The 14,275-nt window shown below is 45.4% G+C and overlaps 1 protein-coding gene across 5 annotated transcripts in view; it reads right to left on the minus strand.

The window, feature by feature from the left end:
* IRF2 (interferon regulatory factor 2) overlaps positions 1-14,275 on the minus strand; it is a 90,554-nt gene that overhangs the window by 71,609 nt on the left and 4,670 nt on the right. Inside the window, exons 1-2 of one of the 5 annotated variants that reach the window (XM_053216277.1) lie at positions 14,042-14,226; positions 13,771-13,928 (exon numbers count right to left, since the gene is read on the minus strand). The exons of 1 other annotated variant lie outside the window; for it this stretch is intronic. The gene's annotated coding sequence lies outside the window, so the exon portion shown is untranslated. Of the gene's footprint in view, positions 1-12,549; positions 12,689-13,650; positions 13,705-13,770; positions 13,929-14,041; positions 14,227-14,275 lie in introns of those variants that run through there. 3 more of the 5 variants (XM_027077092.2, XM_027077091.2, XM_027077093.2) reach the window with 3 other exon arrangements.

A 14,275-nucleotide genomic window follows, 5' to 3' on the forward strand; every position in this document is an offset into this window, starting at 1 on the left:
TTGCTATTGTACAGTTGGGGTATTTCACTGAATTTCCTCATCCACTGTAGCTCTCGTAAGAACAAATAAATGGTTCCTCATTTGGTCAATAATTCACAACAAATACACAAATGCGTTCATTTTACTTTACAGATCTGTTATTACAGCAATAAATTTGTCTTCATCCACACAAGTAGTAGTATTAAACCATTATTGGATGTATTATATTTAAATGCTCATGCTCCAAATGCTATTCTAAGGCTGCTTTTACTCGCTTTTTGTTTTAATGTTTATTTATTTATTTGGAGAGAGAGAAACAGAGAGCAAGTGGGAGAGGGGCAGAGAGAGGGGGAGACAGTGGATCCCAAGCAGGCTCCAGGCTGTACGCGCACAGCCCGATGCGGGGCTCGAACTCACAAACGGCCAGATCATGACAGGCTACTTTCACTCACTTTTATCCTCATACCACAATGGTAATGAACCTGTGAGCAGCCACTACAATTAATTCACTACCATATTCAGGCACTGCTGTGCTTCCTCTAGCCAGAAATTTTAGAATTCAAAGTACAACACACAAAAAAAGTTAATTCTTTACTACAGAGTCCAACAAAACATACCAAGTACTTCATCTGGCCACCAGATCCTGGGCAGGTCACTTGATTTCTCCAGCTAAAAAACCGATGGAGCAGACTATAATCTCTAAGGAAACTTCCAATTCTAGTATTCTATGAGATTAAGTACTTTTATCTGATTCCCTATTTACCAATCCACCCAAATTTACTTCCTACAACATAATTTAATTCCTCAATAGGTGCTTTATCAACAATGTTGCTTTTACAACATCGCAAAAAATTTTTTTAACTTCCTTTTAATGTTGATTTATTTTTGAGAGAGAGACAGAGAGCAGGCAGGGGAGGGGCAGAGAGAGAGGGAGACACAGAATCCGAAGCAGGCTCCAGGCTCTGAGCTGTCAGCACAGAGCCTGATGCGGGGCTCGAACTCAGGAACTGCGAGATCATGACCTAAGCTGAAGTCAGACGCTTAACCCAACAGAGCCACTGAGGCACGCCATCATGACAAAATTTTTAAAATGATTTTGTGCCGTATGCTACTCACACTATGAAGACGGGGGAATCATTATTAGTTTTGAAGACCATCTAGCATGTCATTTGGGAACCCACAAAAAGAATGATATAATCCTACAACTCAGCAACAAAAAAACCAAATAACTGATTCAAAAATGGGCAAAGGATTTAAGCAGACATTTCTCCAAAGGAAATCTACAAATAACGAAGCACATGAAAAGATGCTCAACACCACCACCTAGTAGGGAAATGCAAATCAGAAGCCCAAGGAGATACTGTTTCACATCCATCAGGAGGGCTATAGAAAGAAAGGAAGAAAGAAAGAAAGAAAGAAAGAAAGAAAGAAAGAAAGAAAGAAAGAAAGAAAGAAAGTGAGAAAAACAGAAAATAACAAATGTTGGCCAGGATGTGGAGAAACTGGAACCTTCGTGCATTACTAGAAGGGCATAAAATGGAAATTGCCACTGTGGACAAGTTGGGTGGTTTGTCAAAATTTTGAAACCTGGAATTACCAGATGATCCACTGCATTGAAAGAATGGAAAGCAGGAACCAGGCCTGATACTTTTTACAGGAATGATTACTGCAGCTAAATGGTAATAATAACAATCCAGGCAACCATCAACAGATGGACGGAAAAACAAAATGTGGGACTATTACTCAGTCTTAAAAAGGTATGAAGTTCTGGCACATGCTACAACACAGATGAACCTGGAAAGCACTCTAAGTGGGAAAAAAAAAAAAAAACAGTCACAAAAGGACAAATATTGTAGGATTCCACGTATATGAGGTAGCTAGAGTGATCAAATTCATAGACAGAAAGTACGATGGTTGTTGCCAGGGGCTGAGGGCAGCGGGGTTCTTGTTCACTCAGTACAGAGTTTCCAGGCGCCTAGATGGCTCAGTCAGTTAACCATCTGACTTCAGCTCAGGTCATGATCTCGCGATTCGTGAGTTCGAGCCCAGCATCAGGCTCTGTGCTAATAGCTCACAGCCTGGAGCCTGCTTCAGATTCTGTGTCTCCCTCTCTCTGCCCCTCCCCTGCCCCTGCTCTGTCTCTCTCAAAATTAAGTAAACATTAAAAAAAAATAAAAACAAAAATAGGCAGAGTTTCTGTTGGAGATATTAGTAAGTCCTTGGGTAGACAGTGGTGACACCGGCAAACACTGTAAACGCACTTAACGCCACTGGATTATATGCTTAAAGAGGTTTGTAACGGTAAATTTTATGTTACATAACTTTTACCACAATAAAAAGAAATAAGAAGGCAGGCATTTGTGAATTCACTGCTTACTCCACTATTGCCTTTGGTCCCATCATGCATGACAGTTACTCTTTGATTCCAGGCAACTTGAAGTATTGACTGGCCACATGCGCACGTGCGCGCATGTATGTACCTGTGTGCACACACACACACATGCACACACCCAAAGAATGAGAGAGCAAGAGAGGCAAAATGAAGATTTTCAAATTTTAGTAAGGGCCAACTTCCCCTTCATGGCGAGGATACCTCAAACCAAGTGAGGACAAAGCCTCTCCTGGATGTACAAAGAAAGGGCTAGATTCTCCCAGCACCGACCTCCGGGGCAAGAGCACAGCAGTAAAATTTATTAGCAGCACTGCTGGCTACAGGGTCTACCTTGAGGGAAAAGGAAGTAGACGGCGGAGATAGCTATCAGGACTTACCCACATGGTTTTCCTGAATGACAAAAGACACCAGACAACAGTTGAATTCTACACGCCAAAAATGTGAAAGAACTGTGGAAAAACGACAGTAACGACAAAGCAGCATGTTGTTCTATGCCTAGGATAGAAGAATCTGTCTTTTAGAAAATAAAATGGATACGCCCGGCCAAAATTTTGTCATATTAGCACTGTTGCTTCCCCTACAATCTGAGACGACGCCACATGGCCCATGGAGGACTCTCGAAGGTCCAAGACACATGTCCAAGAGCACCTTCCAGAACTGGGGTCTTAGACGCCTGACTGCTTGACTGTGTTTTATCTAGCTGTTAAAATTAGCTATATCCTTACAGCTATATCCTCATGGCGATATCCTCTGCCTAGCTACCTCAAATCCAAGCTCATTACTTTTTTACCTTTTTGCACCTCCCTCTCCACAGAGTTAGCACTGAGTCAATAGCTGTGAAACACGTCACTCAATGATCAAAATAGTCCATTGCTCCAGTGGAATGGCTCATCTCAACCCAAATTGCAGCCTGACCTTAAAGAAATTTAAAAAAAGGGGGGGGGGCGCCTGGGTGGCTCAGTCGGTTGGGCGTCAGACTTTGACTCAGGTCACGATCTCACGTTCCATGAGTTCGAGCCCCACGTCGGGCTCTGTGCTGACAGCTCGGAGCCTGGAGCCTGCTTCAGATTCTGTGTCTCCCTCTTTCTCTCTCCTCCCCCGCTCATGCTCTGTCTCTCTCTTTTCAAAAATAAATAAACGTTAAAAAAAATTTAAAAAAAAAAACGTTTTTAAGACCTAATATATTAAAAGCACCTGTAAGAGAGGCAAATCCTCTCCTACACTATTTAAAATTCATCCGGACTTCTCGAATCACCAGTATGACCAATTATTTACAACTCACACCCAAAAGTGGAAATAGCAGTTCCTCTACATTCCCTACAGGGGCCTCCTTTGCAGGAGCCCCATTTCTACTTCTACCCTATAATGGAAGAAAGAAAGGAGGGCAATGCTGTCGGAGTTGGTCCCTGGGAACACCCAGGACACCCCACAAGTCCACAGTGTCCTTCTGGGGCAACAGCTTCCCTTCTGACTTCTCTGTCTCCATTCTATCCTGAGGAGCTTAACTTTCAAGGTCAGCTAAACAATGCACATTGAGTTAAGTTTTCCCATATGAACAAAATCCCAACATTCCCCAAAAAGAGTCCATAAAGATTTACCTTCAGGATTACTATTTTAAAGTGAGATTATACTTTCCTGTTCTTCTGTCAGTTGCAAATCCCCAAACCTACTAGAATTCACTTAAAACTAATCTACAGTGTTTTCATTGGAAGAAAGCAATCAGAAAAGCTCGGACCCACTGAGCAGCTGGGAATTTCTTTGCTGAAGGTTTGGTTTAGTCTTTATTTTTCTAGCTGCTGGCCCTGCTAACATGATTCAGTGAAGGTCGTATTTAATCTCGCGGAGAAAAGCTACCTAAGCAGTTCTTTGGTAGGCTTCAGTAAAAATAAATTGCCTTGGCTCTGTGGAGAAGTCTGTTGCTTCAAACCAACAATGATAGTCAAAGGGAACAAATGAAGGCAACTGTAAAATACTGTACTTGATTTTAAAAGAATTTCACCGCATATACATTATGGCTAAGTGTCTGTTAATAATAAAGTTATCGTCAATGACTAACCCACCAAGAAAGTAGCAGCTCCCAAATACACATCTCCAGTTTATCAGTGAGCGTAGCTTATTTACATGTACAGAAAGCTGTTAGTATACGCATCAGAACTTCAATGTCAAAGAAAGGGGCAGGGCGCCTGGGTGGCTCAGTCGGTTAAGTGTCCGACTCTTGATTTCAACTCAGGTCGTGATCTCATCATTCATGGGATTGGGCCCCGTGTCCGGCTCCACGCTTGAAGCAGGAAGCCTGCTTGGGATTCTCTCTACCTCTCTCTGCCCCTCCCCTGCTAGTGCACGTGCACGCACGCCCTCTTTTCAAATAAATAAATAAACATTTTTTAAAAAGAAGAAAGGAACTGGTAAGATTTTTGTCAAGTCCTGGGTACAAAGGAAGAAAAAAAGTTTTTCACCTTCAAAATGTTGAACACCTAATACAAAGTGACAAATCCTAATGCAAAGTGACAAATCTCAACGTTTATGTGCTCAATACATATGCCATTTGGTTTTGAACACAAAGTAGACAGATCTATGTCGCCCATTCCAAACTGGAATTCAGCCTTGTGAGCTAACCTTTGCTTCAGGGCTGAAAATCAAACCAACAAATATTTATCTAGTTCTTACTGCGTATCAAGTACTGGTGGGGAATGCAAAGAAATATAACACGATCCCTAGCTCACAAATAATTTGCCATGTAGGTGTTATAAGTGGAAAAACCCAAGGAATCAACTATTCTCTTAACAGTTCCAGAGGCTAGGAAAGATTCAAGGTGTTTGTGACTGGTCACCATGGAATGGTACATATGGCAGGTGACCTCTAAAGAAACTTGGAGCATTTTACTACCTTAGGCTGAAGAGATCGTGGTGGTGGGGGGGGGAGGGTTGTAGGGGGGAGGCAGGGTGGTGCAAGCAGTTATCACCAAATGACCGAATCACCAAAAGGACCACTCGAATCTGCTCTCCCTCAGTCTTCTTAGGTTTAGTCCTTGGATTACAACTTTTCCCCATACTTCCCCCTTCACACTTTGCTTCATTTCCTAATCCTGCACCACCTAACGTGACAGCCACACGTGGCTACTGCACTCTTGAAACGTGACCAGGCTAAATTCGGATGTGCCACACAGGTTTGTGAAAGACACGCTGGATCTTGAAGATTCAGTATGCAAAAAAAAAACAAAAACAAAAACAACAAACCAAATGACCTCATTAATAATTTCATATGAACCCCATGTTGAAATGGTAATATTTTGGACATCCTAACCTAAATAAAATATTACGGAAGTTAATTTCACCGCTTTCTTTTTACTTTCCTGACATGGCTACTAGAAAATGAAAAATTACGCACGTGGCTCATGGGTTATTTGTATTGGACAGTGTTGTCCTAATCAATACTTTTCTCTTTTTCAAGCTATGCTTTGGTATTCTGCCTCTGAAGTGCTAATGGTTGCACCCGTTAACAATTCAAAATTTGTAACAATCCAAAAATATCTCCAGTAGCTACAAAGGGATCGGAACTAAGTTTTTTCTCAGACACAAATTAGGGATTTGGAGGATTCTGCCGTTGTGAAAAGTCTTCAGTCACACTCTGAGTCATAGCAAAAGTCGTTCTCCAATAAAGGGTGTTGTGTGAGGAAATAAAACTTCCCTGGATTCTTCAGTGCTTCTGTGAGACACTTTAGCCATCCAGGACACAGGAATGTATGCAACATAAAGATAGAGAATGTATGGGATATAAAGATAGGGGATGTTTTTGGGTTTTTTTTTTCAGGTTAGTTAACATACCGTGTGGTCTTTGCCTCAGGAGTAGAACCCAGTGATTCACCTCTTACATACGACACCCAGAGCTCATCCCCAAAAGTGCCCTCCAAGATAGGGAATGTTTGCATCCACTTCCCCTAGAAACACTTTATTTTTCACATGCCATGAAATAGGTCCCTGGGTTAAGTTCCCAGGGTGCCAGGACATTTCAAAAGGAATGAAACCCAGATCTTAGAACACCTCTAGAAAAAAAAACCTTACATTCCAAAAGGTTAGGATTAGAACCCTGAATCCTTTCCATTCCCTCTCAAAGGAGCAAAGGTGGTTGTTGTTGGGTCCCCGCCCCCCCGTCTGTTTTTCCCTTGGCTGAGGAGACGGATGGTTGCTCTGATGTCATCTACAGAGTGTAGCCCACACCCACGTTCCACCTGTTTTCCCAGCATCACCGGAGGCTCTGGGTATGGGTGATTATCACTGCAACATCATTCTGGCTGTTGTCCCGGCCATAGAGATGTATAAAGAATTCTTCTACCCCAGTGTCTTGTTTCTGCATCATTCACATACAGAAAAGACATATCTGCGAAGTGGGGTAACATCTCTGACCCTCCCCGGTTTTTGACAAAACAGCGGGCCCCACCCTCACCGAGGAGCTGTCAATCTCAGTGACTTCAAGTAACAAGAGCTGAATCCAGACAAGGGCATCTCTCAGCCCTGGCTGGGAGAGCCCAGATTCTAGAGCCTGGTTCCAAACGTCAAGGCAGAAAGAGCTCAAGAATGGCCAAGTCCACATACAACATCCCCCTCGGTCGTGTCCTGATCTTACATTTATCAGAGATGACGTCAGAGGGGACACTACAGAGTCGTCTCGAGAATATTTTTCTGGTTATAGAAGCCAATGGTGCTGTTACCTTAATTTGCAAAACACAAGTGTTTCAAGTGGGGAAAAAAGCCAAACACCCTCAATCCCACCATCAAAATATTTTCTTCTAGTTTTTTTCTTTAATGATGTATATACAAATACACACACACATTTTTTAAATGGAATTAGAGTCACCATTCAGTATCTCTTTTTCTCCACTCAACATTCCTCAGAAGCATTTTTCCATCATTAAATGCAAAAAAACATGAATTTTCCAAGCTATCTGTACTCACTGTCTGGATGTGCCATAATTCACTTACATGTATTCCCATTGTTGGGTATTTAGGTTGTTTCCAAATTCTCACTATGACAAAAGCTAATTCAATAAACATGCTTGTACATAAATCTTTGTCCCATTTCTGGTTTCTCCACGTGACTAGGTTCCTAGAAGTGGCATTACTGGAACACAGAGTTTAACATCTTTAAAGCTTCAAGCATGTAACACCAGATAGAATTCCAGAAACTTCCTTGCCATGTCCAATCCCAACTGCAATACAGAGTGCTTAGTTTCCAAATCAGTGACCTGCCGGACCCAGCTTCGGCACGCATAGCTCAGGCTTAACGTGGGTCAGTTATTCCTTTGGGAAACACCGAAGTAGCCCGTTCTGATTTCCTGATCCCCGATGACCTCCTACAACCCGACAAGAATAAAACAGCAGCAAGGAAGACCAGCATGGGGCTAAGAGAGCTATTACAACATGTCTAAAAATTTTTATCACCATGTATCTTCCTCTCAGGGGTCCATGGTTGCCTCCAAAGGCAATTTTCGATGGAGTCTGAGGTCTCGAGCGGGGGTATCAATGCCTCCAAGTGCTCTGGCTCCAGCACTACGACCTCCAAGGTGGCTTCAACCACGCCCAAGTGGTAACTGTCCACAACCTCTTGTGCGCTTGCCTGAAGTCGCCTGATGCCCTGGTGGTTCTGCCATCAGACTTTACCTTCCCCAGGATAAAAAGCCTTCATCCCAAAGTCGGATGTGGACGGTCCTCCAGTACTTCAACTTACCCTTGAGTCAGTATCCATGAACTACCAACTTGCTCCCTGCCACCCCAAAACCCCTTCAGTGATATGTATAGAGAGACAGAAAATCCACCTGCCTGATTCCTTCTTCTCTCTCTCTCTCCCACACGAGAATTCAGGAGGCACGATTCCACCCTACACCTATTCTCTTTTTCATCCCCTCACCGCCCCCCCCCAAAACCGTCACCTTCCAATTCCCTCCCACTCCCATCCCATCCATCCGTGCACCCACTGGCACCCTACCCAGGTGTTGGGACACTGTTCTCCCCAGTGTTAATTTTCCTCACCCTGTTCAGTAATTCTAGGGTAAGGAGGAAAAAAAAAAAAGCTCTCTTCAAAAATAACACGTTAGATATTGCTGGAAAAAAAAAAAGCCATCTGTATGCAGTCCCTTCTCACTCAAAAATGTCAATCTCATGAAATGGGAAAGTCAGCAGGATTCCAAGAGTATGGGGCCAGGACAGTGTATTCTATCTATAAAACATTTCTTTAGATCGTGCACAAACCTGACATTTATTAGCTCAAATTAAACTGGAAGCTCATCTTTCCTTCCATCACACTGAGTGTGCAAGCGTAGCAACAGATTGCTAAGTATGCCTGAAAAGAAATTATTTATGAAGATTATACAGCAAGTAGTTAACTCTCAAAAAATATTGCTTTAATGAAAACTGGCCAGAACTTCATCACACAAAATCCCAGACGAAGATATCTCGTTGAACTACATCAGCCTTGCCCTTGAGATAAACATGCTCAGAATCCCTTCTCAGAAAGAATTGCACAAGCCGTGTTTCTCATAAAAATGGGGACAATGAGGCCTGCATAGGGCAGGAGGCAGCGGGAACATTTTTGCTGGACTCAAGTTTTGTTTATCAACGCCGAACACCAGCAGAGGTTCTGTGCTAGTTTCAGAACTCAGAAAACCTAAGGGGCCAGGAGTTTGTCTTAAAAAAGGCTGTCTGGGGTCTAAAACGTCAAGGTTCTCTACTTCGGGCCGAAATGAAATCAACCAGACTGGATGCTATTTCTCCCAAGTCAATCAGGAGTTCTCACCAGAAGTCTTCTACAATTCTGAATAATAAAAACAGAAATCCAAGTCTTCCTAAGGAAACACAATTTATTTCATAGACAGAGGGAGAAAATCATTTAAAAAGGATGCTCAAAGGTACTGCCCAAGGGGCCTCGCGGAGTCCTCTCCAGTGAAAACTGTATTATCTTATTCATTATATAATAGAAATTATAATAGAAATTATATAGAAATTATAGAGCATATAGAGCTTGGTGCCTGAGGGCTGGATTTCCTGCTTGGGTTTTTCCCTAGGTATTTTATATAAAATATTGGCTTCAGGTTTAAATCTGGAACCTATGGATAATTTATCAATCTTTAAAAAAAAAAATCAAGATTTATCCAAACTTCCTCACTTTCATTCCTATCAGCCACCCCCTTGAGGGCCAACCCTCAACCCTACCTTGGACAGACATTGTGCACCAAATATTGATCTCACTCAGGAGAAAAGTAGGGCACATAGGGGGCAAACGGGCAGAAAGCCCTGACCTCCGACCCTATGTGAGAAGAATATGGTATCCCATACAGATGAAAAGAACTGATTTTATTATAGTAAAATTTTATTATATATTTTTATTATATATTTTATTATATATTTTATTTTATAATATATGATTTTATTATATATTATTATATAAAATATATAGTATAATAATATATGTAATAGTAACTAACACTTCTTAGCAGTTATATCATTTTTATGTATTACTTTATATACCTTAAAAATTTTTTAATATTTATTTTTGGGGGGGGCAGAAGAGGGAGAAACAGAGAGAGAGGGAGACACATAATATGAAGCAGGCTCCAGGCTCTGAGCTGTCAGCACAGAGCCCAGTGCAGGGCTCGAGTCCACAAACTGTGACATCATGACCTTGGATGCTTAACCAGTTGAGCCACCCAGGTGCGCCTACTTTATATACTTTTACATATATATACTGTCTATTTTATTTATTTTCCCATACATAGTGTTGGGTACGCAGTAAGCATTCAATAAATGAAAGTTAACCAGCTCCCATTAAAGGTGTTACAGCAAAATGCTAAAATTAGCTAGGGGCATACCTGTAATAAAAATAATGAATTTTTAAAGAGTGTGAAGCAATGGTGAAGAAAATTCAGACCAAAGCATACTGAGCCTGAGAAGATTTATAACATATGTGGCGGCGGGGGGGGGGGGGGGGGGGGGGGGGGGCGCGAGGCGGGGAGAAAGGTTGGGGGGAGAGAGAAAGACATCAGTCCAATCACTGTTATTTCCATATCATTTGGTCTCCATGGATACCATCTAACTTCTCTTCTGACAGGAAAAAATTCACTGACATTATATTTCACTGTTAAATTCTTTGGTGCTTTACATAAAATAGCTATTCTGTGTTTAATTCCTTGCCATTACCCATATTATACTCTCAGGAGAAGTAAATCCCTTTTTGCTGAAAATTCTGTAGGAGAATGCCAGTATTTAATCCACAGTCTTGATTTCCTGGCTTTTTCACATTAATAATAATGACGGAATTCTGAAAGTTAATGCCTCACACATTTGTAGACTGCTGTAACTTATACAACCTTCTTTCATACACAGTATCTCATCTGTTCCCCAAAGCAACCCTATCAGATATGCAGTTAAGTATTATTATCACCTTCCATAGAACTAACCCCAAAAGGCAATCACTGTTATTTATCTTTTAGTTGTGTTATTATCAGCTCACCAACTACAAGCAATTTCTCAAGAAGGTAAAGGAAGTTGTCTTCCTGTTCCCAGTTGAACTCACGGAGCCTAGCACAGTGTCTGACACATAGTGACTGTCTCACGAAGATTTATTAAATGAATAAATAAAGTCCTTTATCTGCTCTGAGTCCTTTTTGGTATAAAGCACAAAACAGAACCATGTCCCAGATACCCCATTTAGAGTTCTGTTCTCTATCAAAAGGAAATTGTGTGAAAATGCTCTCGAAACCACAGAGCTTATATTCGATAATCCTAAGAATAAAAGTACAATGCCCTTGCAAAAGTACCATGAAACAACGATGGATGCACATCTCAAGTTAAACATCCAAAGTCTCAAATTTTCCACAACTAGTTGTAAGTTTAACACCCTCAACTAGCTTTAGCATATTGAATGTTTGCCTAATACAGTACTTCAGAAAGCACAGTAAGAGAAGAGTGGGGCCATAGTTCACAGAGCTGCGCTTAGCACAACCATTTCTTTGCCACAATTTGCTTCCAATTTAACTACAAACTCTTACTTTCGATTACGGTGACATTTTTACAGGTAAGTAAGTCTGAAATAGGCAAAATTATCTTGAACTTTTGAAGATCAAAAGAAAAAAGACAACTCGCATTGGATGAAATATATAAATGTTTAATATTAAGAAGGAATTACAAGCCATCACAGAACAGGGCTCCTGAATCTAAGAGGCCAGAATCTAACTTCTTACACAACAGGCTGTTATAAATTATAATCATTCACTAATAACAGCGACATTCCGGACTTTGCCACATCAATCGATAGATGTTCCAAGATTACCCCTTAGCAATGCCAGTTTAATTTCTAAACATTCCATCTCCGAGGTTTCCTTAGAAAAGACAAGTTTTTCCAAGACTTTTTAGGTTTCTATGTCCATCCCTCTCCCGTCCAAAAAAGGAAGGATGGGCGTTGAGAAAAGGAGAGAATCCTGAATCTGCGTGCAAGCCGCCGTGAAACAGGGATCACCCTCAAGGTCCTGGCAAGGAAGCGCGCGTCTGTCTAACATCAAAACGATCCACCTTTCGAACTCGTCTGTCACCAGACCCCTTCCTGCACCTGCCCTGAAAGCACCAAAAAGTGCAGGCTCCTAAGTTCCAATGCTACTTGCAATCGGGCTGAAAACTAATAAATGACTGCAGGCTTGACAGCAACCTTGGTGATTCCTGAAAATCCACAACAGGAAATGTAACTATCCTCCACCCTCCCTAGCCATTCATCAAAAGCAGACCGAGTCACAGCAACAGGGAGGCCAGTGGCGGAAGGCAAATGCCAGCACTTTTCCTCATTTAGAAACACTACCTTCTTCCCAACCGGTAACCAAGGACGAGGAGCACAACCCACCGCCCGCACCGGAGGGAGGGGCTGAGGAGGGACGGAGCGGGTAACATGTCCCCAAGTTCCAAACACTCTACTCTGGGACTGAAAATGAGTGCTAGCCACGCCGCTAAAATGTGGCAACCTCGACTGCCAGTCCCAGGGGGCACATCTGCAGCCGGTGACCGAGGCTTCTGCCTACAACCACGGACCCGGGCGCCTCACCTGGTGCCCGGAACACTGTCTTTGCGCCCGGCTCGGGCTGCCAGCCTCCCCCCCTTCTCCCCCTCTAACCGGGCAAGGGGGTAGGGCGGCAAACGTACCAAGACGTGGGGCCAAAGACAGATGCCGGCGCGTCCTGGCGAGGGGCTGAGTTACCTCCAGAGGCCCTTCGAACTTGCGGAGGCTTCCCGAGCCCCTCTCGCGGGCCGGCCCCCAGGCCGGGGCACTGAGCGCGGCCGCAGGCGAGCGGGCGCCACGATTGGCCGAGGCGGGCAGCGCTCGGTGGGCGAGCCCGGCCCGCGAGGCGGAAAGGAAGTGGCGGCCACGGCCGTGCACCAACCACGTTCGGCCGGCGGGCGAATGCCACTCGGCGCCCAGAGCGGGGTCGGAGGGCGCGGGGCGGGCACTCGCGTCCCCACCCCGCCGCGGCCCGCGCGCCCCAGGACCCCCGGGGGACGCCCGCCCCTACGCCTGCCAGCAGGGCGCCGCTCGGTCCCCGGAGGCTCCCCTCCCCCACCTCGCCCGCTCCGTAGCCGAGGCGGGTCAGGCCCAGCGCGCCAGGCCGGCCCGGGGGCGCCTGCGGGGACCCGGAGGCGCCCGGCGCTAGGCCGCGGCCGGGGCGGATGACCCCTTCCGCGCGGCGCCCTACCGGGACGCGCCGCCGGAACCCCCCGCGCGCCTGGACAAGTGCAGTGACAAAGCCCCAGGGCCAGGCCGGACGCTGGCCGGCGGGAAGGAGGACGCGGCGTCCCTCCGGAGCGGCGGTGGCGGCAGCGGCCCAGCTCCCGGGAAGCCGGGCGTGCCGGCCAGGCCCGGCGCCCACCCCCGCTCGGAGCCCGCCCGCCGCCCCCCGGCCGCTGGCACCCGACGCCCGCGACCGTTCCCCGAGTCCCGCGGGCCGGCGAGCCCTGGGACCGCCGCGGGGCGCCCCACCAAGTTTCCTTTGGCCGCGGCGCCAGGCGCCTCTCCCGGCCGGGGCGCGGGGCGCAGGCAGCCGGGTGGACGGCGGGCTCCGGCTTATTCACGCTGGAGCTGCCTGGAGAGAGGCGCCGCCGCCGGACACCGTGAAGGACCCGCTCCCCTCCTTCGGATCTGGTGGCCACGGCGTCTGTAAACACACACACACGCACACACATGCACACGGTAATTTTGTTTTAAAAGGAGGCCCCACTCCGGCGGACCTGCACCCACACACACAACACCTGGGGCGCAGAACCACACAGAGCAGGTCTGTGTCCATGGAGCCAACCTCTCCGCATCTGCAAATCCAAAAGTGAAATTAAACCTCCACCAACCTCCTCCTCCTCCTCCTCCCTCTCTACCTCCTCCTCCTCCTTGCAGCCTCAGCAGCCCCAATAGCAGCAGCAACAGCAGCAGAACCTGCTTCCCCTAAAATCAGATGATCCGTAAGAGCTCCTACTGTTCCTCCAAAAATCGGCATTAATATTTATGAACCCCAGCATTCTCCGTCTGCAAAACACTGTGTCAAACCATCAGGACACGCGCGCACACACATCCCCTCCAGTCCTCACAAACATGCCCTCGAGAAAAACACACACGCACAGTCACAACTATTATTTGAAAAAATGTTACCTCTCAGTGTGCTTTTTCACACTACCAATACAATTCCGCAAGGTTTAAGTGTTGCTAGGGTGTGTGAAATGGAAATGAAAGCCCGTCAGTTGAATAATCGCAGGAGCAAAACTAAAAGTTACTCCCCGGCTTGCCTGAGAACAGTCCAGATCGAAAGCAAAACAAGGAGAGGAAACTGCGAAGAGCTGAGGCTGGAAATCCCCCCACCCCCCGCCCTCCTCCCTGCCTGGCTCC

The sequence above is a fragment of the Acinonyx jubatus genome, chromosome B1 (genome assembly GCF_027475565.1).
Source record: "Acinonyx jubatus isolate Ajub_Pintada_27869175 chromosome B1, VMU_Ajub_asm_v1.0, whole genome shotgun sequence".
NCBI classification, from domain to species: domain Eukaryota; kingdom Metazoa; phylum Chordata; class Mammalia; order Carnivora; family Felidae; genus Acinonyx; species Acinonyx jubatus.